The sequence below is a fragment of the Leptopilina boulardi genome, unplaced genomic scaffold (assembly GCF_019393585.1).
Source record: "Leptopilina boulardi isolate dan_hultmark-lab unplaced genomic scaffold, ZJU_Lbou_2.1 LbouV2_150, whole genome shotgun sequence".
Lineage (NCBI taxonomy): Eukaryota > Metazoa > Arthropoda > Insecta > Hymenoptera > Figitidae > Leptopilina > Leptopilina boulardi.
This window is the reverse complement of record NW_026137697.1, coordinates 2,678,054-2,700,911: the sequence shown is the minus strand read 5'-3', so window position 1 is coordinate 2,700,911 and position 22,858 is coordinate 2,678,054. Positions and strand designations below refer to the sequence as shown.

At 30.6% G+C, this 22,858-nt stretch overlaps 1 long non-coding RNA gene across 1 annotated transcript in view; it reads right to left on the bottom strand.

Moving 5' to 3' along the window:
- Positions 1-495: 495 nt before the first annotated feature.
- The window catches only part of LOC127291668 (uncharacterized), a 46,965-nt gene continuing 24,602 nt past the window's right edge, over positions 496-22,858 (bottom strand). The window contains exon 4 of the long non-coding RNA XR_007844642.1: positions 496-558. This is a non-coding gene — a long non-coding RNA (uncharacterized LOC127291668). The remainder of the gene's footprint in view (positions 559-22,858) is intronic.

The following is a 22,858-nucleotide window of genomic DNA, read 5'->3' as shown; positions in this document are numbered from 1 at the left end:
AATAGAAAAATTAATGCTTAAAATTTTTTAAATAGAACAAAAAAATAACTACTAACCTTATCCCGCAACTGATGTATCGTGTCACAGTATATTTGGAATGTGAAGATCTGTTGGAAACACTCACACGTGATTTTAAAAATTTTCAAACACTCCCGGAACAAAAAATTGGATAAAATGGCAAAAATTTAAAAATTAAGAAACTAAATACTTTCCCTAATGATTTAAGCGATCGCGGTTTTAAGAATTTCGAACACTCCCGGAACAGAAAATTGGCTAAAATGGCAAAAATTTAAAAATTAAGAAACTAAATACTTTTCCTAATGAATTTAAGCGATCGCGGTTTTAAGAATTTCGAACACTCCCGGAATAAAAAATTGGCTAAAGTTACTAAAAATTGAGAAACTAAATACTTTCCCTAATGATTTAAACGATCGCGGTTTTAAGAATTTCGAACACTCCCGAAACAAAAACTAAAATAAAAGAAAAATTTAACTATATACGAAGAAACAAAACACGTTTTCTAAAAGCGATCGCGATTTTTGAAGATTTCGAACACTCCTGAAACAAAAAAAAAATTGTTTTAACACTTGGTAAAAATGGAAAAAATATATTTAATAGTTTACACTCCCGTTGACCACACCTCTAAACAGGTCAAGATACGAATTGCAACTGATTTAATTATCTTCAAAATTGATATTGTTATGACTTTAGCCTTAAATTACTCTTTGTACTTCAATGTAAACATATTGGGTTGGGATACGCGCAGGTATATATATAAAACTAATAATACTATCCCATTTCAACATTTTTAAATTACACCAAAAATTTTAAAATAAAGAAATTGAGATGACTCATACACAGCAAACAGGTAAAAACACAAATTACAACTACACAGAAAATTAAAAGGCATTAAAATAAGCTGCAACGCTATTCTTATTTTAATCCAATTTTGCTTATTTTAATACCAAAATGGATTAAAATAAGTAAAATTGGATTAAAATAAGAAGCGTTACTGGATTAAAATAAGTAAAATTGGATTAAAATAAGAAGCGTTGCAGCTTATTTTAATTTTAATTTTCTGTGTAATTATCATCGGAATACTTAATAACGAAGCTGATTACTTTTTCCAAACCAGATAATGAAGAACAAAAAAAAAATACTATTTTTAAACAAGATTAAAAAGTATCTTCAACAAACATCCTTATAGGACAATTATTAAATACATCTTCTCAATAAATGAAATTTTATTCATAACTATAAAATCTTCGGAGCTTGTCGAGTTTAACGAGCCACTTAAAAAAAAAAAGAATATGAATGTTGATTTTTGAATGAAAGAAAAAAATTAAAATTGCGGTGAAGATAAAATCAAACAAGAAATTAGAACGCATTAACAATGTGTGTGTGTATTTTAAAATATATATATGTATCGTATATGTTGTCAATTTTAAACATTGCGAGGGGGCGGGAATGGAGTTTATGTGGTTTCGACTATATATATATGTGCGACATTGTTATTAAATTCAAATGAGTTAGGCAAACTTCCTACAAAAAGTCTTTATCACGGAATTTCCGACACTTAACAACTTTTCATAATTCCATAACACTCTGTTGGTATTTCTTTTCATATATATAATTTTTCAAAAAATTAATTCATTGTACCGATACAATCTATATATATATATATATATATATATAATGAGAATCGGTTACATCAAGATACACCAGACCTATTATAATATTCGCTTATTATAATAATCACTTATTATAATAATCACTTTACATCCCAGAACGTTATAATTATAAAATCAAATATTGCATAAATTTAAGTATAATATTAACACATTCCGAATACTATGGAAAAAAATATAAAGTAACTTTTACTATACTTACAAAGTAAAACTAAAACTTCTTCGCAACTGTCAATTTTTTTTCAGATATAAAAACAATTACTACTTTACTACCAGAAATTCCGGAATACAGATTTATTTTTATTGCAGTTCAACATACGTGGCATATTTCTCGTACGTTCCAAATTAAAATAGCGTCACTCATTTTGTACTCTTTTTCTGTAGAATTTACTTTTTAAGTATAGTAAAAATTACTTTATTTTTGTTCTCCATTTATCTTCTATATATGTTTTAAAAATGTGTCCAATTTTTTCGATTTTAAATATAAAAGTTATTATGAACAAAAGAGATATCAAAAAATGCAAATGAAACTTTTTGATCATCATTTCATAATATACGAAAAGTTTAGTTTAAAAGTTGATTGGATGGAGGGGAATTTTCGTTAATGCGCTTTTGACAGTAAAATTCTATAGATTATATTCCCAACCCCTTTTCAATATAGAATATTTCTTGGAAAGAAGAAGAAAAAGAAGAAGAAGACTTTGCGCAAGTTTCAAAAGGGAAATTCAGAACCGCAAACTGAATGGTGAATCGATAGAATCGCGGCAGAAGATTGCGATAGATAGACAGTGTAGATTGTATGGACGAGCTTGGGGAGGCGATGTATTTAAATCGCGGACATATCGCTTTTCTATCGGCATAAGTACGGTTGCTAACCGTTTCCGATCAGCGCGACGACCATACTATTACAATACTTCACTGGGTTTCTTCGCCAGTCACTTTTGCAAATTCCTTAGTTTGCAATCTCATTAAGACAAAAAAAAAATCCTGTTTATTCTTTTTCTTTCAACATTTTATGCTCTAAGAAAAAAAAATTTATTTTTCGAAATGTTTCTATAGAGGCCGTTTTCAACGTGTGGATAAATTTAATCCTCCGAGAGGTTAAAGGCAGTAGATATTTTCTTTGCGTCTGCGCAGAATGTTTGTATGGTTTCTGCGCAAACGCATTAGATATTTTCTGAGTCTGCGCAGAATGTTGTATAGCTTCTGCGCAAAGGCAGAATATATCTATTGGCCTTTAACCTCTCGGAGGATTAAATTTATCCACACGGTGAAAACGGTCTCTATAAAAATAAAAAATTAAATTTGTTTAAAATAAAAAAGGATAGAAATTACTTGCATTTTATTAATCAATTGTTTTCCTATATGTCAGCGGAATTTAATTTCTCCGTTTCTTGAAATTCGCGCATATACATTGATTTAATTTTCGGCTTAAACGATGCGCAAGAGCTTAAAATTTTCCAGATGAAAACGATTCCGTTGACATTGCACATATTACTGCTTTTGACACATTGACCTCTCTTTTCTCTTTCACATAAACTTTTAATTCCTTTTTGGGTTAATAATGCACTTTCCAATTTCCCGGAAGTTATATGTATTCAACTATATTTATTAATATATGTCATTCCTAAAATTCATTATTCAATTAATACTTCTTATGTTCCATTAAATATATAATTTAATACATCCTGCCGGATATTAAAAACTTGGGAAATTATAATTCAAAATGTTGGGGGGAAAAAAACAGTTCTTTTGGAGGTTCAAGAAATTTTTTTTTTACTTAATTATAATGGAAAAGGTTTAAAATAAAGATTGTTTTGTCGAGCGCAAAAATGTTACTGGAGATCCATATTGGCAAATAATAATACTCGAAAAACACTGTCTCAAGGGGAGGTTAGAAGAAGAGCTGCTCTCGCGGGACCAACGTTCTGCGACTTTTTTTTTTGCGAATTCCAGTACAGTATAAATGTGGTGAGAGGGCCGCGCCCTATCATGCGGTCATACGGTGATATATTACAAGAAAGACGCTGAACCTATATCTTCTTTCTCTTTTGCGGATAGAGTAGAGGATTATATACTGAAGAAGGGTGATAATTAAGACGAACGCTGATTTGCCGATAGCGTTTTCTAGAGACCTCACGACGAGGAGCTGCACATACAGAGGACTTCTTCTTGTCCCACCCACTTTCTTTATATATATATATATATATATATATAGAAAAAGGTATACATAAAGCCCTCTCTACAATATACACTCCTGATGTCCCACACATATGGCACCATTTTTAAAACTACCAATTATGAAGCTTTCAAGTCTCAGTAAAATATTACCTCTTTACATTTCGCTTAAAAACGTTTTTCAAGATGCTATATTATATGTAGGTGCATTGTTATAATGCGACTTTCTCTCGCCATTTGAAAAGAAAAAAAAAATTCTATTTTTAGTGAGTAAAATCACCGTAAAGTATAGTCATTAAATATTATATTGATCACGTTTACATTAATTATATTTTTTTTTTCCTTTTTAGAAATTTTTTTACGATTTCAGGAAATTGTGTCGGAAGTTGATGATCCGACCTTAAAACCCTTGTGAATGAATTAGACAACTGTTTTCAAACATCTGTTTTAATCATTATACCTTTGCCATTTTGAAAATAACTAATTTTAGGAAAGGAAACTAATTTTTCCTAAGCTCGAAAAATTTATTTTATTTATAGAAACGATTTTTTTTTGGTGAAACTGATATTTTAGGAAATGTAATACAGGGAAATAGAGAATGTATATAAAAGAAGAAAAAGTGGGTGGAGAAGAGGAGGAAGATGATCCGCATCTAGCAAATTGCAACTCTGTCTAAATTATCATTCCAGTAGATCGATAAAGAAGAATGCGACACATTTAAAACCTGGTGATATCTTTCATTGCATCGGCCGCTGTTAGTTGCTGATAGCATCTTTTCTTTTTCTCTCTCTCTTTCTCTTTTTCCTCGTGTACCATCCATACACAATACAGATACAAGGGTCATTCGAAATAAATTGTCATTCGATATCCTGAGAATTCTATTTCCAACTGAGATTTTTCTTCACTATAGAGATCTATGAAGCACACGAATCCAAATGAACGACAATGTTCTTTGGCGCAACTCACGCGCGCAGTAGGCATGTCGATTTAACGGTTGAGTTATATGGCGGTGAGTTCCTGTCTTGCAGAGAAAATTAGAGGATACCTGTATTTATACTATATACACAATTGAATGACGACAGGAAAAGACAAGGACATCGCCCTTTTGGTGCGTGGACCCCCCACCCCCCCTCCTTTTTGCATCAAAAGACGCAGACCTTTTTTTTCCCCCCCAACATACATTTTTGTCGCAGCAGCAGTACAAACTATTCTGGCCTCTTTGTTTGGAAGCAAAAACATACTACCTGATTTGTACCATGATTTCGATCTTATCAACCTTTGTCCTCTTTAAAAAAAAAAAAAAAAAAACTCTGCTCTTTCAAACATATATATTAGAATTTTAATTCAAATGGACCAATTTCATTCATTAATATGCTTTTTAGATTTATATCTTCTTCAAATAAGTCATAGATTCATGAAATATGTGGGGCGCATGATTATCCCATAATTTTTTAAACGAATTTTTAGGTACCGAATTTTTGAAGTAATTCTAATTTAACCGAATTTTAATTTAGTAACTCTTTCTAAAGAATTTTAACTCTTTCGAATATTAGCATTTCCATATCACCGAATCTTCATTTGTCCCAATTTTTATTTGCCCAAAATTGTCCGAACATTCGGAAAAATGAAGATTTCTTAAAGAATTTCGAACAAATAAAAATTCGTGCATGTAAAAATTGAGACAAAAGAAAATTCAATGAATTGGAAATATGCTTAAAAATCCGAATCAATTAAAATTTAGTTAATTACCCAAATAAAAATTCAGTTCGCTTTAAAATGAAAATTCTAATGATTTTTTAATAGAAAAAGCAATACAATTTTGAAACACGAAAAAGAAATTAAATTAATGACGCTGAAGTTACCAACGTTGATTCAACGAAACAACGAACGAATTTTTCGCTTTCAGATTAGTTTAAAAGCCAAGAACCAATATTTTTTAATTGAAACTTCTTTATTTTGGTCCCAAATACATCCTTAAACACTAAAAATTCACAACCAAGGCGAGGAAATATTCAATCTTAGGAAAACAAAAATTCTTTTCGTCGATTCAACGTTGGTAACTTCAGTGTCATTTAAATTATCATAATTCCTTAAACAAAAAAAACTGATTTTGAATAAATAAAACTTTTCAATTTTCAAGGCAATGGATTTTTTTTACCCTATTCTTCGTTTTCTGATATTAATCAACAAATTCTATTCGAATAAACTCTCACTCTCTTATTTTCTCTTATATATATATATGAATAGATTTTTTTTTTAGCCCACAGGAAACCTGGGCTATTTTTTGTCATTCTGATGGCATGGTGAAGAGGTTCCTTAAAAAAACCACACTTTAGGCGACTGCGCGATTAATCGCACACATTCGAGAGAATTTCTTCTACCTGCATTTGTTATATGGATGAGAGAATAAGAAAGAAGAAAAAAAAAAAAAAAGATTTGAATGAGGCGAGAGATGCCGTGCCGCTATTTGGGCTCGCGTCTGATTTATTTGGGCAAACTTTCATCCTGGAGCCATTGGCTGCAGGATTGATTCGTTGATGAGTAAATTGGAATCGAAACCATACATAATCAGGCTGATTGGGTTCTCGGTAATGTATAAGGGACTTTGATTATTTGCATTCGTTTCTCCTGTAATTGAAAAGCAATTATATTGTATATAAATCGGTGAGCTGAAATTTGGCAGATAATTTTTTTTTTTTCTTTATACTCAAGGTGGGTGGGCGCACATATTATTCATAATTTCTCTCTTCGATTTCGACACTTTTTTTTCCCATTTATATATTTTAATTGCTCCCTCATTTTTGACACTATTTGTCAAAAAAATGAAGTGTCTCTCTCACTTCCTTGGTAACGATCCGTGTAGTTTCATTTTCTTTTTATTTAGATAATGATCGTTTTTTGGGTAATGATCGTCAAAATTGTTTTTTTGTCCTCGGATTTTTTTTTGTTTCCTATTTTTTTGGTGACAGTTAATGATTGTCAGTGTTGCGTGGATGTAGGCGCAACTTTTCTAATTATGATCATCTTTAAGTGCAGCTGCTTAGTGCTCCAGTTGTCTCATCTCTCTTTCTCTTTCATTTGTGTGTCATTTTGAAACATAAGAACATGTCTCCGGTCTCGTAATCTCGTTTCTCAAAAAGTTGACTATATAACCTTTCCAACATTTCGATGTGTGTAGGCACCCTTAAATTAGCCGACGAAAGATGTTCAGCGGCGAAATACGACCACTAATAATTTATGCACGACTGCACCGGTTTCGTCAAGAATATATATATATACACACCAGTGAATGGTGATCAGAGATGTAACAAAATTGAAGGCCTTTGGGCAAACTAACCGACAATTTTTTTTTTCAGTCAGGTGTCTCTCCACTCTCCTTTTTCAAATCTTATATACGTCAACTTATGCGCTTTTGACATCACAACTAATCAACTGTGAATAAAGCCATAATCAACTGATTAACTTTTTTTCTCATTTTTTTTTTTTTTTTGCGCCAGTATTAATTTTCCAAGTATTGTTTTACAGTAATTAGTATTTTTTCTCTTATATTTATCTTTTTTTTTATTATTACTTTAATTGTTTTTTTTAGTATATAAATTTTACTTTAATTCGAGTAGAAAACAAATTTTCAGTGCGCGGATTTAAAAAAAAAAAAAAAAAAAGGTGTGTTGATCTAAATTTAAAGCAGTAATTCTCCTAACAATAAATCTTTAAACCCTTCGGGACAATGTTCCCCACGAGCGGTATATCACTGATTTGTCGGTAAATACCGTTCGTTCTATGTATCTTTCAATTAATAGCGCCACAGTACATTTGAATCACATCTCTCGCTTTTAACGTTTATCTCCGTTTCGCTTCAAAACCGCAAAAAACATCTTCAAACCACCGAAATTTCCATTCATCACACAATTAATCACTCCGTTGAACGCGCGCGCGCAAGAGTAAATTTATATATTTTACAAAAAAAAAAACCATTTCAAAATGTATAACTGTTTTTATCATAAAAATAATTAACTATGAAAAAACTATATGTCAAATTAATGTAAATTCGTGTAAACTATTTTTTTTTTTTTTAAACACATAGAGACTTATTTTCTTAAATTCATTTATTTTTTCCCATTAGTCAAATTAAGATATTATAATATAAATATAATAACGAATTTTTCACTTTCTCATTATAAATTTATTTATTCTTTTTTTTTTTTTTGAAAAAGGCCGCGACTAATTAGAAAAAAATAACAATAGTTATAAAGATGAAAAATATTTAAATTATATTATACTCCATATATTAAATTGAAACTAATGATAATTACATTTTTCTTCAATTAGATGAAGAAATATTGCTTCATAACGTTCATTTATCTATATCATGAGAAAGGAAATGAAATTTTTTACATTTCTATAAAGTTCGGTATTTTAAAATTATAACAAGAAAAAAAAATTTTTATTAAAATTTTAATAATTTTTTTCTCCTCGATATTAAAGTAAAATTTAACAACTGTTTTTTTTTAACCGAAAAATTTTAATATACTTTTATGTTATTAATATATAATAATATATAAATATCTGTATAATTTTTATTCGAGTCAAAGTGTCCCGTGCAGACATTTTGTAAGGGCCCAGATCGGGGCCAGATCAGGCTGCGCCCTATTAGGGAATGAAACACCGCGCCTGATTAGAAAATCCACATTTTTCCCTGATTTGTCCCTGATCAGGTGTGTTGTTTCATTCCCTACTACCCGTGTAGAAATTGCCCTATCAGGGCTCTAGTAGGGAATGAAACGCTGATAAGGGCCAAATCAGGACGACCAGGAAATGTGAATTTCCTAATCAGGGCCACATCAGGCGCGGCGTTTCATTCCCTAATAGGGCAGCCTGATCCGGCCCCGCCCACTTGGAAAGATTCCCCGGAAAGTGCCACCTGGAGGTTCTATCAGAATTCCGTCGAAACTTCCAACGTAATTCCGTCGGAATTCCAAAGAATTTTCGATGGGATTCCGACGAAATTCCGATTAATTTTTTTTTAATTCTTAGAGTCCCCAGATAGCACATAACATTGCGGCAATGTTGCAGCAATATTGCTGGGCAAGTTTCGCAATATTGCCGTGTAACATTACAGCAATGTTGCCACAACATTAAAATATCCCACCTTGCTCAATATTGCACAGTAAGCTTGCCACAAGCTTATGTCAAGGTTGCACCACAAGCTTGCAGCAATGTTGCACGGTAACATTGCCGCAAGATTGCTCGGCAAGTTTGCATCGTAAGCTTGCTGTAAGATTCATGTAAGGTCGAATAGTAAGCTAGCTGCAAACTTAATGCTACAGAAAATTCTCGCCGTAGGCACTTTTCTTAAATTTATTGTCAGTTTTTTGGCTATAGAATATTTGAACGTCACTTTAAAAAAGAAAATATCCATAATTTAAATTTTATTTTACTTAATTGTTCAATTAAAAAAAATTAAAGATAGGATAAAAAATGGAATTAAAACATTTAAATCTGGCTATTTTTTAATGGAAGAAAAAATTATTTTTATGGCCTACGGCGAGAATTTTCTGTAGCATCAAGTTTGCAGCTAGCTTTCTATTCGACCTTACATCAATCTTACAGCAAGCTTACGATGCAAACTTGCCGTGCAACATTGCTGCAAGCTTGTGGTGCGACCTTGCCATAACCTTGTGGCAAGCTTACTGTGCAATATTGAGCAAGGTGGGACATTTTAATGTTGTGGCAACATTGCTGTAATGTTACAAGGCAATATTGCGAAACTTGCCCAGCAATATTGCCGCAACATTGCCGCAATGTTATGTGCTGTCTGGGTCCTAATTCCGTCGGAATTTCGTTAGAATTCCGTCGGAACTCCGTAGGAATCCCATGGGATTTCTGATGCATCAGAAATTCTTTGGAACTCTGATGGAATTCCGACGGAATTACGTTGGAAGTTCCGGCGGAATTCTGATAGAACCTCCAGGGGGCACTTTCCGGGGAATTTTTCCAAGTGAGCGAACTGGGCCCTGGCAAAATTTCTACATGGATATTGGGCCTTGATAGGGCAATTTCTACACGGGGTATTTTAAAGAAATAATTTTTGTATTTACAAAACTAAAATTATTTGATTCAAAGAAATATTTATTTTCTCTCTAAATCTGAATGAGTTAAAAATTTTTTTACTAATTTTTAGAGAATGCGCGATAATAGAAAAAAGAATTATTTTGAATGAAATGATTTTTTTTTTTCATTGTACATCACTTTTTAAATGAATTAATATGATGGTAATTTTACAATATATAATACTACAACACGCGTCAATCAAAAGTAGGTCGATTGAAATTCAAGCTCGGTTATTAGATATTTATTAGACACATATGTTGGATTGGATTTATGCGTAGTCAACGTTCATAAATCGTGTTTAACCCCCCGGTAAGCTCTGTCACCGAAAATCCAATGTGATCCACCGCAAATGTCACATTGGTTAACAGCCAGCTATAACTATTAGTCTCTGTGGCCAGCAGTTTGCGCGCACTAAACACTAAAACTTTTCTGCCACTTTTACACACATATATACATAGTTTTTGGGGTGAAGATACGGATACGCTCGTAAAGTTACTTACTGCCGTAATACCAGAGAAGAAGCAGCAGCAGGTAACATTTAATTTCCACCCATTCCCCTTTTTCGAAACATAATTACGAGAAAGAGAGATATATATATATATATATATATATAGCTTCTGGCTTATCCAACGGCCATCATCCCTAGTCGTTAACATTTTTCGCGTACTTCCTTCTTCACAAGAAATCATACACTTTTTTAAATTCCAATCAAAAATCTATATAGATTCACAAAGTTGCAAACATAATACCGTATAATAAAACACGATTTTTTTTAAATAAAAAAAAGATTTTTTTATACCAAAAAAATTTTTGTATTTTCTTCAAGGGGAAAAAAATTTGATTAAACAATTATTAAATACAATGATAACATATTCCTTTTGTTAAATTTCAAATATGCTACCGATTTGAATAAATTTTCGCGAATATTAAGAGATGCAGGTGGACCGGAAACCCATTTAGTAAATTACATTCTCTCTCTCAAGCTGGAAAACGAAATTCTCTATCTCCCTCTATTGAATTGAATATATATATATACATAGTGAAGTAAAATCAATGGATGTTACAAATAGAAGGTCGCGCTCTTGGCACGTAAAAAGAATAATTGCGAGTTGCGCGCACACCGCCAACGAGGAGCAAATGCGGTTCGCGAGTTGTCTAGTACATCGTTTCAAAATCAATTATAATCATTATCGACGTCGTTAGGTACTTTAGGTTACAAGCTTGCTCTTTTCTCTCTGTCTTGAAACGTAGTATAAGGCGAACAAAGGTAAAGGCGCCCTATAATTAGAAACATCCTGAAGGCGGGGTAAAAAAGGATCCAAAGAGAGTAAAATACTCTTTTCTTTATATATATATATAGTATAGAAATGACAGCGGTTTTTTTCTTTCTCTGTATATATTTGAAAGAAAAGCGTCTAGGCGGAGCGAATTTCTCTAAGACTGACAACCTAAAAATTTATTTCAAACATCTGTTTTAGAGAAAAAAAAAAAAAAGAAACCTGCGATAAGTTTTCATTTGTGAAAGAAAATTATCATTTTCATTAAAATTATTAAAATTGTGATAATAAGAAAAAAATTTATGTCTTCTTTAAAAGAAGAACAAGAATCTAACGATCGATCTAAAGATATATTATTAGCTCCTTTATTAGTTATATAATTTATAATATTCCACTTTCTATTTGGTTTTTTTTGACAATAAAAGTTCCAAGTTTTTTTTATCCAAAAAATATAAATTTTTCACATAAAAACCCACTTGGAAAGATTCCCCGGAAAGTGCACCCTGGAGGTTCTATCAGAATTCCGTCGGAATTCCATCAGAGTTCCAAAGAATTTCCTATGGGATTCCGACGGAATTCCGATAAGATTCCGGTGGAATTCCGATTGATTTTTTTTTAATTTTTAGAGTCCTACATTAAGAAAATTATTATTATTATTATTATATAGAATAAAATTCATTTGGACAAGCATCTAGAAAAAAATTTTTTTTTCTAAATTATTAATCATTTTGATAATAATAATAATAATAATAATAATAACAAGTTGAGTACCATTGACTCCCTTATTACACTGTTATTACATACTTATTACGCTCTGATCACACTTATTACTAAGTATTACGGTTTATTACAGAGTTATTACATGGGATATTTGGATATTTGGATAATTCAATCTTCTGAGTCATACACTAAGATAATTTTTTAGTAAAGTTTCTATGTTAAAAGTTCTATTTTATAATAATAATAATAATAATAATAAGAATAATAAGAATAATAAGAATAATAATAATAATAATATTAATAATAATAATAATAATTTTCTTAATGTAGGACTCTAAAAATTTTGAAAAAATTAATCGGAATTCCGTCGGAATCCCATCGGAAATTGTTTGGAACTCCAATGGAATTCCGAGGGAATTACGTTGGAAGTTCCGGCGGAATTCGGATAGAACCTCCGGGGAATCTTTTCAAGTGGGAAACAATTATTTTTTTAATTCCGGATATGAAAAAACCTAAACCGAAGTGGCGCCACCTACGAGGCACATTTTTGAGCACAGATTATATTTTTTATGTTAAAATTTACTTTCGGTAATAAAAGTTAATTTATTAAATTAAAAAAAATTTTCAAATTGAAAAAAGGAAGTTATAAAATAAATTGCGAAACAGTAAAAAGGGGAGAAAAAGAAGTTAGAAGTAATTTTTACTTGCTGAACAAATGAAGTATAATACTCCAACAATGAAGGGACGATTGTAATGGACAAAAATGTTGGTAAATTGAAATTAATAAGTCTGAGTGTTATAATGATTTTTGCCTTTTACGCTTATTACATACATATATATATATATATATACAAAGGGTGTATAAAATCCGGTTATTTCGATAAGTAAAGTTTTTCCAAGTGCATATATGACATACACATACCTTACAAGGGAAAGAATAAAAACATGATTCTTTCCTCATCGCTGAACATCACGCGACTAATGAAACCGGCAAAAATTTTCTGTTGGAGCTAGACCAGTGACATTTCACGCCAGGTCAAAAACCGCGTTCCACATAAAAAAAAAAAAAAAAAATCTAACAAAAACCAATTGCTTGGTTACAAACAAGCATATAGTAGTCGAGCGCGGTGGAATGTTCAATACCTAAAAGGTTCGAATTTCAAATGTTATATATTTCGAATCGTTGTTTTATTTCACAATCTCCGCATCTTTTCTTATACGCATAGTTTTTTTTTAGGGGTGGGATTTTGTGTTAAATTTCTAATTCAGTTTGGTATAATAAATTCATGGGTTTATTATTTTCTTCTCTCTTTGGAATTAATTATTTTTATATCCATATATTTGTTTTGTTAAGAAAAACTTTGATCTCTTAGAAAATAAGAAAAATTTTTTTTATAAGCTTTCTTAAAATATTTTTTATTGTAGAAAATTATTTCGTTCATTAGGTAATATTTTTTGTCTTAAATTCCATTATTATATTGTCAGAAACTGAAAATATTTTTATAATATAATATAATTATAGAATGTTAAATAGCTGACAATTAATAATAAAAAGGAAAATTTTGACAGTCTGTTTATAATTAATATAAAGGCGGTTAAAAAAAAAAAAAAAAAAAAAAAAAAGAAGTTTGGAAAATTATATGAAATTCAAAGAAATTTACATAACTTTCCAAAAAGGGGTTGCCGCGCATAATAAATTAACTAACCGCATAATATATGTATATATACATATGAAGAGAATCAATTTGACTCTTTTGAGTGCATAAAGCGCGCGGTGTATCGATGTGAAGCACGTGTGTGAGGATTCGTTAAAAGTTAAATCCCGATGTCTTGTGGGAAGGCCTTCTTAGAGGGATAATTTACGAGAAATTTTTTAAAAAGAAACCCTACGATGACGTCGAAATATAGGTTCTCCGCCTCCTTGTTCAGCAAAAAAAAAAAAAAAAAAAAAAGGGCTTTTCATAGACATATGGTATGATGCCCCTTCAAAGTGGTTATGGACAAAACGAATAGCTTTTGTATTTTTCAGTCATTAATATTCTTCTTCGTTCATCTCGCGGTTAAAAAAAGAAACAAAAATTAATAAAACTACCTGACATATTTGAAAAAATAAAATTTTTGTTTCTAAATTGAAACAAATTTCTATAAAAAAAATAATTTTTAAACATATGTCATTCAACAAAAAAGAGTATGTGCCTTTAAAAGTGTTTTTTTCGATGAAATAAAAATTTTTTTTTTAGAAGAAACGACACGCGCTATTTGAGGATTGTGAACGTGTTCTTTAGGGAAATAAGTAGCGAGGAATGAGAGAGAGAGAGAGAGAGGAGAGAGAAGTAAAGAGTTAAATACCCCGGGGGGTCTCTAGTGATACGGTGTGTTTCCAATATTTTATTACGTTTACCTTCATAACGTTTCTATTATGTCTCGATGAGCCTCGAGCATATAGGCAAAAAAATTAATTCCACAAAAATTCTTTTAATTATCAGTTTTTGACTTGTAAAAAATTCGAATACATTTTTCAAAAATAAAATTCAATCATAAACTGAATTCTAAAAATTGAAATAGAATCATAAATTTCTTATATCCTTTGAAAATCGATTAATTTTTGAAAAAATTCCCTTCATAATTCACAAAAAAAGAAAAAAACACCGCTAAAAAAATTATCAAATTGAATGTTTTTTTTTTTCATTTATAAAAAAAGAAATTGTCAAATCCCACGCATAAGAAACGATATAATAAAATTTGAAATTCATAAAAAAAATATATACATGGCACTCTTTGAAATATCGATGACATTTTTCCCATGAATAACTAACCCAGTTTTCTCCCGAGATTATCGAGAGTTAAAAAAACATTTCAGGTTCTCGACATATTCAATTTTTCTCAAGTAGAGGGATTTTCAGAAAATGTGATATTTGCGAATGACTTGTAAGGACATTCTTGAATAGAGAGGGTGCTCTCTCTCTCTTTCCCTCCTATAACAGAAAGTGGAATGCATGAGAGAGTGTATCAAGAAGTGAACGGACAATGGACTATGTAAGAAAATAACAAGGTATGCGCATGAAGAAAAGAGGATTTAGGGACACAGTTTCGAGGATTACATTTGCAAGCGCATAGGAAAACACGAAAAGAGCAAAGAATTATTGAGCAGAAAATGCGACGCGAAACAAACTGATGAAGCAAAAGAAAAAAAAAAAAAAAAAAGAAGAGGAACATTTGCCTGCATTATTAAATAAAGTAAGATATATATAAATGGAAAATAAGAGTACAATGCAAATAGAAAAGGACTATTTTAAATAAAAGATCAGACTCGCAATGCGGAACTTTAGATATAGATATATATAAATAAATTTTTAAAATTACTTCACGCCTCTATTATACTTATTTTTTCATAAAATATATAAATAAATTAACTATTATTATAATTAAAACTATTATATTTTTTATATCTAAATTTTTCTATATACTAAATTTATTTCACTTTTAAATCATGAAGAATTGACAAGAGTATATTTTTAAAATTATTGTACACTCGGGGATTAATATACCTGCCAGAATTTCGTTTTGGAGATACTTATTTTATCTCTCCGCCGTGTATTATAATACACATTCGAAATGTCGTTCCCTTTAATTGGATATATATGAAATTCTCAGATATATTCTATTGAATTTGAGAAGGAGTAGAAAAATATTTTGTAGCTACATTGTTATTCTTTAAATCATATATATCCGGTTATTTTAATGGATTATAAATTGTGGGTGGGGTTCCAAAAACTTGCTACTGTTCTGTATATTTTCACTTTTGCAGATAAATAATATTTATATAACCTGATATGAATGGACCAAAACTTATGGGAAAATTATATTTCGCACGTATATATGGGAATTAAATAAATTTTCAACAAAAATTAAAATTCGAATATTATTACAAAATTATGAGCGATTGAAAATCATTAATTGTCCTCACTAATTTAAAGTAAAATTAAAAATAAATATGTATATTTAATAAGACCTTGACTGCAACTCTCATTGAATATTGATGAAGCGAACTAAATCTGAATCCACTCTTGTTTTACATTTGCGAAACATTATGTAGCGAATCAATTAAGTTGATATATAATTAAACTCAATTGATTATATGAATGTTCAATTCTTACTTTTTTATTTTTAGTTAATACAACGTATCTGAATTATACAAAGAAATTTTTAATTAAAAAAAAAATATTAGATATACAATTTTCAATTATCATTTTTTTCTAACCTTTGACTATATATATATATATATAATAAAGAGAGAAAGAGAGAAAAGAAGCAAGAGCAAACGCGAGAAACAATTTTCAACAAAATAAATTGAAGGCATTGCATCACCTGCTCAAGGTAAAGAGAGAAGATATCAAATGTACGTAAGGTTTTCCATGTCAGAAGTAATTGTTGAAGTACTCGATCAAAGGCAGATTAGATTTTAATAATGCAATCCCGGTATACTTCGGGCTATTCGCCTTGTAAAGCTGATTGGCTGGGTTCTAAACAGCGGAGGAAACTAGATTGGTTGTAGACTAGTAATTGTTGGCATTCGATTGGAACAGAACTATTGTATTCAGTATTTCCTCGGGGCATCGCGCAGCAATATTATCGAAATGAACTAGCCGGAAATTCGAGGAGAGAGCCATCAAATCATTTTGAATTCGAAAACGTTCGCGACCTTCTATGTATACGCGTTTCATATTCACAATGATCGGCTTAATTTTCAACGGACGCTCTAACTCTTCATTTTCAATATACATTCAGTTACAATATACAATACCTATATATAAACAGATTCAAAATTTCAAAAGAAGTGAAAGACTATTTTTATTCTCAAAATGTTGATTAATTTATGAAATTTTGAATAAAAAATTTCAAAATCGCTCTAAATTGTAACATATGGTTTCGGAAATGCAGATGTTTAAACAATAGGATATGATCTTGAAAGCTATAATTGAAGTCATTAGTTTAAGAAGCTTAGGGGGAATTTCTGAAGATAGCTTCCTAATTAAGTGCGAACACAGCTTATATGCTTTCTATATATTACTACTTTACCAAATGATTCCTACCCAAATATATATGCAAAGAAAACTTAAATGTGGAACGTTTGTTGTTAACATTTATTTCAAGGCTGTCTGTATTTTATTCAAACGAAAATAACAGCTATTTAAACATAACTTCTCAAAGTATTACAAGCATTAAGTACATACAAAATCTGATGATTTTCAAAATCAATCATTTTTCCATTGAACAAAATAAAAGTCAACAAATATTTTCGAAACTATTTTTTGATAAAATAAACATTGTTATGTAAAACAAGTAGCTTCAATAATAATCCTAATCCAGCGTTGATAATTTAAAACTTTCATCTTTCCTTTTTGATAATACAGCATCTCTCTGGAATGTATGATTAAAGTTTTTGAATATATATACAAAAGCCGCCTACATATGTCCCACTTGTGAAAATCCTTGTGTTAACACTTCGCTTATCAGTTTCGGTTGGTATGGGCGTATACTAAATTTTAGTCTTTTGAGCCGCCTGTACCATGCTTTCTCTGAGAAGGGAAAAAGAATCCTTGGCCGTGAATACATTACACACACACACATACCATCCGGTTATATATATATGTATATATACATTATCGCTCGATAATATCGAACCTTTTCACAGGATTCTGTAAATGGTAATGGACTATCTGCCTAATGCAGGATTAAGCGGTGGCTGCGGTGGGGACCAAATGGGAGAAGTTAATGGCCCATGTTTATCCCAAAAATTAATAGCGGTTCGAAAATCACGATATGTACTGATAATAATCACACAATACGTTTGCATTTGTTAAGATCAAAATATACGAGAAGATTACAATTGCACGGAATAATATTCGGTTATTTTAAGAAGAAAAAAAAAAATTACAGTTATAACGAAATAGTAATGTAAAAATTTATCTTCTCGATAAGAAAACAGTACAAAAATGTTACATCTGTTTATCATCTTCATTTTCAAAGGCAAAAAATTCATATATACCAATTAAAGCTTATCTCTTTTTCGCAAATTCGTCTTTTTTATCATCTAATTATCATGATTTTTAAGACACAGAAATGTTTTTAGAACCATAAAGCATTTTTTTTTCGCCCCTGGAGAATCGTGTTATAAAAAATTCGAAACTCGCGCATAAAGTGAGTCTTCCTAGAAGAATTTGAATATCAAAACTTTATGGCGAGCATATATACCTTTTTATCTGTTTGTTCTCCTGACACATCAGGCTTTTTGAGAAGGAAGCTCATAAAAAATAAGTAATCTGAATTTCTTTATCATCATCAAAGAGGTAGAAAACATTAAGCTTCTTCGACAAGTAAATTTATTTAATAATGCGTCATCAGATTCTTTAATTCAGGTATATATATATACTGTGAAAATAAAAAGAAAATACCTCATACTGCGACAATTGTTTAAATATAGAGAAAAGTTTCAAACGCAAAAGGAATAATTCTAAAGAAATGCCCTCTTCTCCTTATAAATTAGTCACACGACTTCACAAACCTCTACACGTGTGTAAGCAATCAAGTAATAAAGAACTTTTTTTTTCTCTCTCCTTATCTATATAACCTGGATTCGACACGCTGAAATCACTTTTTTTTTTAAATATATGTATACCATATAAATATTTCTGAAAATAAAAGTTTTTCTCGATCTACTACACCTTGAAAAACATTCTTATTTCCAAGAAACAATCCTTTAACATCCTCAATAATGGATTAGCTAATTACCATTTAAGAATTGGAGTCCTTGCTAATATTTTACGATTCCAGGAACATCATTGCCATTCTCATTTTTACAACACACTCACCAAATGATCGTATCTGTGTCTCACCTACTTGAGTTAAGCCCTTCTGATAGTGAACTACAAGACAGATACAAATAACCATAATTTTTTATTAGCCCATATTTAACCGGGTCCTACTTCACAGCATCATTCTGAAAGTCCAAAGAGACGAGACTAAAGACGAATTTGTAAAATTGACGCAATAAAGAGAAACGTGTGGGGTGATGATGAGATTTTTTTTTTTTTTTTTGCATTCCTACGATGAAGTCATTTCCTATCCTATTTTTCTAGCGTGAAAAATTAGGTCCAGAATAATTCTTTCCTTGAAGGAGTTAAAAAAAATATATACCCTTTCCCAGATCTCATTTGTCTCGTTAATTTCATTTGTGTCCGACTAGATATTCTCTTATCGTTTGCGGCTTTTATATTATGAATTCAGTATTTCCTCTATCTCTCTCTCTCTCTCTATACCTGGAACTTGTATAACTCAGTTTTTTCAATCAAAGAAAAGAATGGATATTTCGACTCGGGGGAATTATTCTCTGAAATGCTCTGCTTGAATATCTTTTTGCCATTGTTGGAATAATAACGTCTTAATGAAATACATATGACTAAAGAAATTTTTCTTTAAAACTTCATACAACTCGAAAGAGAGACAAGAATTTTAAAATAAACAAAGTTTCAAACAAATTCAGTATCTGATTATAAATCAGCGATAAAAAAAAAGTTAAAGAATCAATAAAATCTGATTTTCTAGTACGTCTATCCAAAAAAAACCAACTTTTGCTATGAAAAAAATACCTGCTATTGTTGCTTTAATAAAAGATGTGTTCAACAACCTTATATTCTTATTTTCTATTCAAATAATCGCAGCCGGTGCGGGTGGGTTCGTCAAAAAGGGAAAAGTTGCGGAACTCGGTCATTTCGAGCGGGTGGTCCCATCAAAGGTCACTTTGTTCAGTTCAAAATTCGCCACACTTTTCTAGAGACCTCCACCGCTACATCTACGCCCACTATACATATACTTTAAACTAAAACTCCAAAGCTGTGAATCCCGTATGGTTGACACATCGTCGTTATACTTTACACCACATATGTGGTCCCTATTCCTTTAAAATGCCGCCCAGCATATCCTGATTAAAAGCGTGAAATGCTACTGTAAATTAATGATTTTAGAAATTTCCATTCCACACGAACAAAGAATGTAAGAATATTTTCTTATTATGCAAAAGACCACACATAATTTAAAAAAGATTTTCCATCAAAAATTAAATTCACAAAATTGAAAAAAAGAGGCAAAAAAAAAAATTGATAAAGCGGATGTTTGGGAATAATGTCACGATGAACATTCTCTCTATATATATAAACCTCTTCTAATGCGCTAAATACCAACGAGTACTTAGTGTCTTAGTGTAAGCGGCTATATTCTGAAGCCTTTCTAAAGCCACCCGACTTAACACTGGTATTAGATGGACAATCGGTTTTGTATCCTGGTGGATTTTGGTTTAAACAAAGTGACATTAGTTGGACGCTTTGGAGATGAGCAAGTTCCGCAAGCAATCCTTCTTAAACGTGGTGGCTCTCTCTCTCTCTCTCTCTCGGTCCAACTGCGCGGACCCTGCGATAATTTATCGCTGCATTACTCACTGACGGACACCTCAATGGCCAAAGGGGAAGATGCCATATATGCTCGCTCGTGTCCAGAGTGTGTGTTTCCTCCATCTCCCTTTATAGTTTGATATTGTTTAGCTACTAACCCGCAACAGAGAATGCGCTTCAAGCCGTGGAAGGTCATGATGTACCGGTTTCTCTTCACGACGCGAGAGAGAGAGAGAGAGAGATTCCTTTAGCGCTACTTCGACCGTATACGAATATTTACGGATTATATTTTGCATACCAGTTTGTATGATTCAAAAAATTATTCTTTTCAACTACATTTTCTTTTATTAAAGCATGAATAATGCCTAAAATTTATTTGGTAGAATATTTGTATTGGATAGATTAACCAATTTTCTGTATTACTGAATTTTCATACAACCGAAAAATTCCACAGAATTTCTGTTTGGTCAAATTTTGATTTGACAGAACTTTACGGATTTTGTACTTAAACTTGGAATTAACAAATTTTGTTTTGGTACTACAAACAAATCTGAATTGCTTCACTAACACTATATTACTACAACAAATTTTTAGTTACAATAAAAATTAGAAGAAACAAAATTTTGATGTAACAACTAAAAATTGGTTTTAGTAATATAGTGTTAGTGAAACAATTCACTGACAAAAAGGGTTTGGTAGGTATTTAAGCAACCAAATTTTTTTTGTTAAATCAACAAAATTTTGGTTGTTCCAATCAAACTTTAGTTAGAACAAAAATCCTTTTTTTTCTAATTTTGGTTGTGTCAAACAAATTTTGATTCAGACAATTAAAATTTTGTTGATTCAACAAAAAAAAAAAAAATTTTGGTTGCTTAAATAACAAACCAAACGTTCGGTTGTCAATACCAAACCCTTTTTTCAGTGAATACAGATTTTTTGTAGCGACCAAACAAAATTTGTTTGGAAAATTCGAAAAAATAAAAATTCACCTAAAAAATAATTCTGTCTAATGAAATTCTCTATGAAATAAAATTCTAACAAATTAATTTTATTCATGCGTCCCATAAATTTCAAAATGATGCGGCAAAAAAATCTAAAACTGTCGCACACTGTATAAATCATGCGCATAAAGAATTAAGACTTGGAAAAATATATAGTTACTATTTGGAAAATAGGATCAATTTTTTTTCAGAATCTTAGTCCTATTTTCCCCCAAAAACTATATAATTCCTTTTAAAATAGAAAATTAATGTGTGTTAAATGAAATTTCGTAATATTTCCTATAGTGTTTCAAAAAGAGAGACGATAAGGACTTTCGAAAAAAGAAAGATTAAAATTAAGCTCAACGTTTGTATTTCGAGGAAAATTCTCTTCGCATCTGGTGACTCTAAACGTTATCCTTTTCACGTGCTTTACGACTTTACATAGTTTAACCTTCCCTACTATATCTTCTCTCCTTCAGTTTTTCCTAAAACTCCTCACTTTACATATATATATATATACCTCGAAGCGTCGTCGTGTTTCTTTTTTTTATGCTTCTTATCCACTCCACTTAGTATATATAGCGTAAACTAATCCCCCAGCGGAAAAAAAATTGTTTCATAACCTCTCGTAAATAATTTCTCACTTCTCATAAATTATATCTACATTTTTTTACAAGAACAATTTATTAAGCAATTATTGGCAAAATTCTGATTTCAAAATCAAAATAATATTTTGACTAAATCAGATTTAGAGCATATAATTATTCTAAAATCGTCTTATGTATAAATAGAGCACTTTTTTTGCATTTGATAAAATCAATACTACATAAAATATTTCTTTATATTATATATATATATGTATCCGAAAATACTAAGAATATTATTATTTACAGACACAACTTACGTAAGAAATAATAATGAATTGTCGCAATTAAACATGACATTTTGACATAAATACAAAAAAAAAAGAAAATAGAAATCACTTCGTATAGAGAAAAATAAAACTTCTATTTTTGAGTATAAGATATTTTTTGTCGCAAAACATATATTTATTTATAGAAGAAACTAAAAATATTCTAAGTAAAATTACACCTTTTTATAATGTCAATAATAAAAAAAAAATCTCTCACGGACTACAACAAAAAATTTGATATATCTTTTGGATTAAAAATTTTTTTGGAATTTTGCCGAATAACATATCAGGAATTATATACGAGAAATATTATCTTGTAACTATATATCGTCCAACACTTTTCATTCGATGTTTTATTATCTTCGATATTAATCATACGAAATTCTATTTTAGAACTTAATATTTTACCAGAAATTGGTTTCCAGTGGTCAGCTTATATACCAAGAGAGAGAAAGATTAATCAATTTCATGTTTGAACTAAATATCAAAGAAAGGATTTTAATTCGAACATAAAAAAACACAAAAAAAATTTGATCATTGA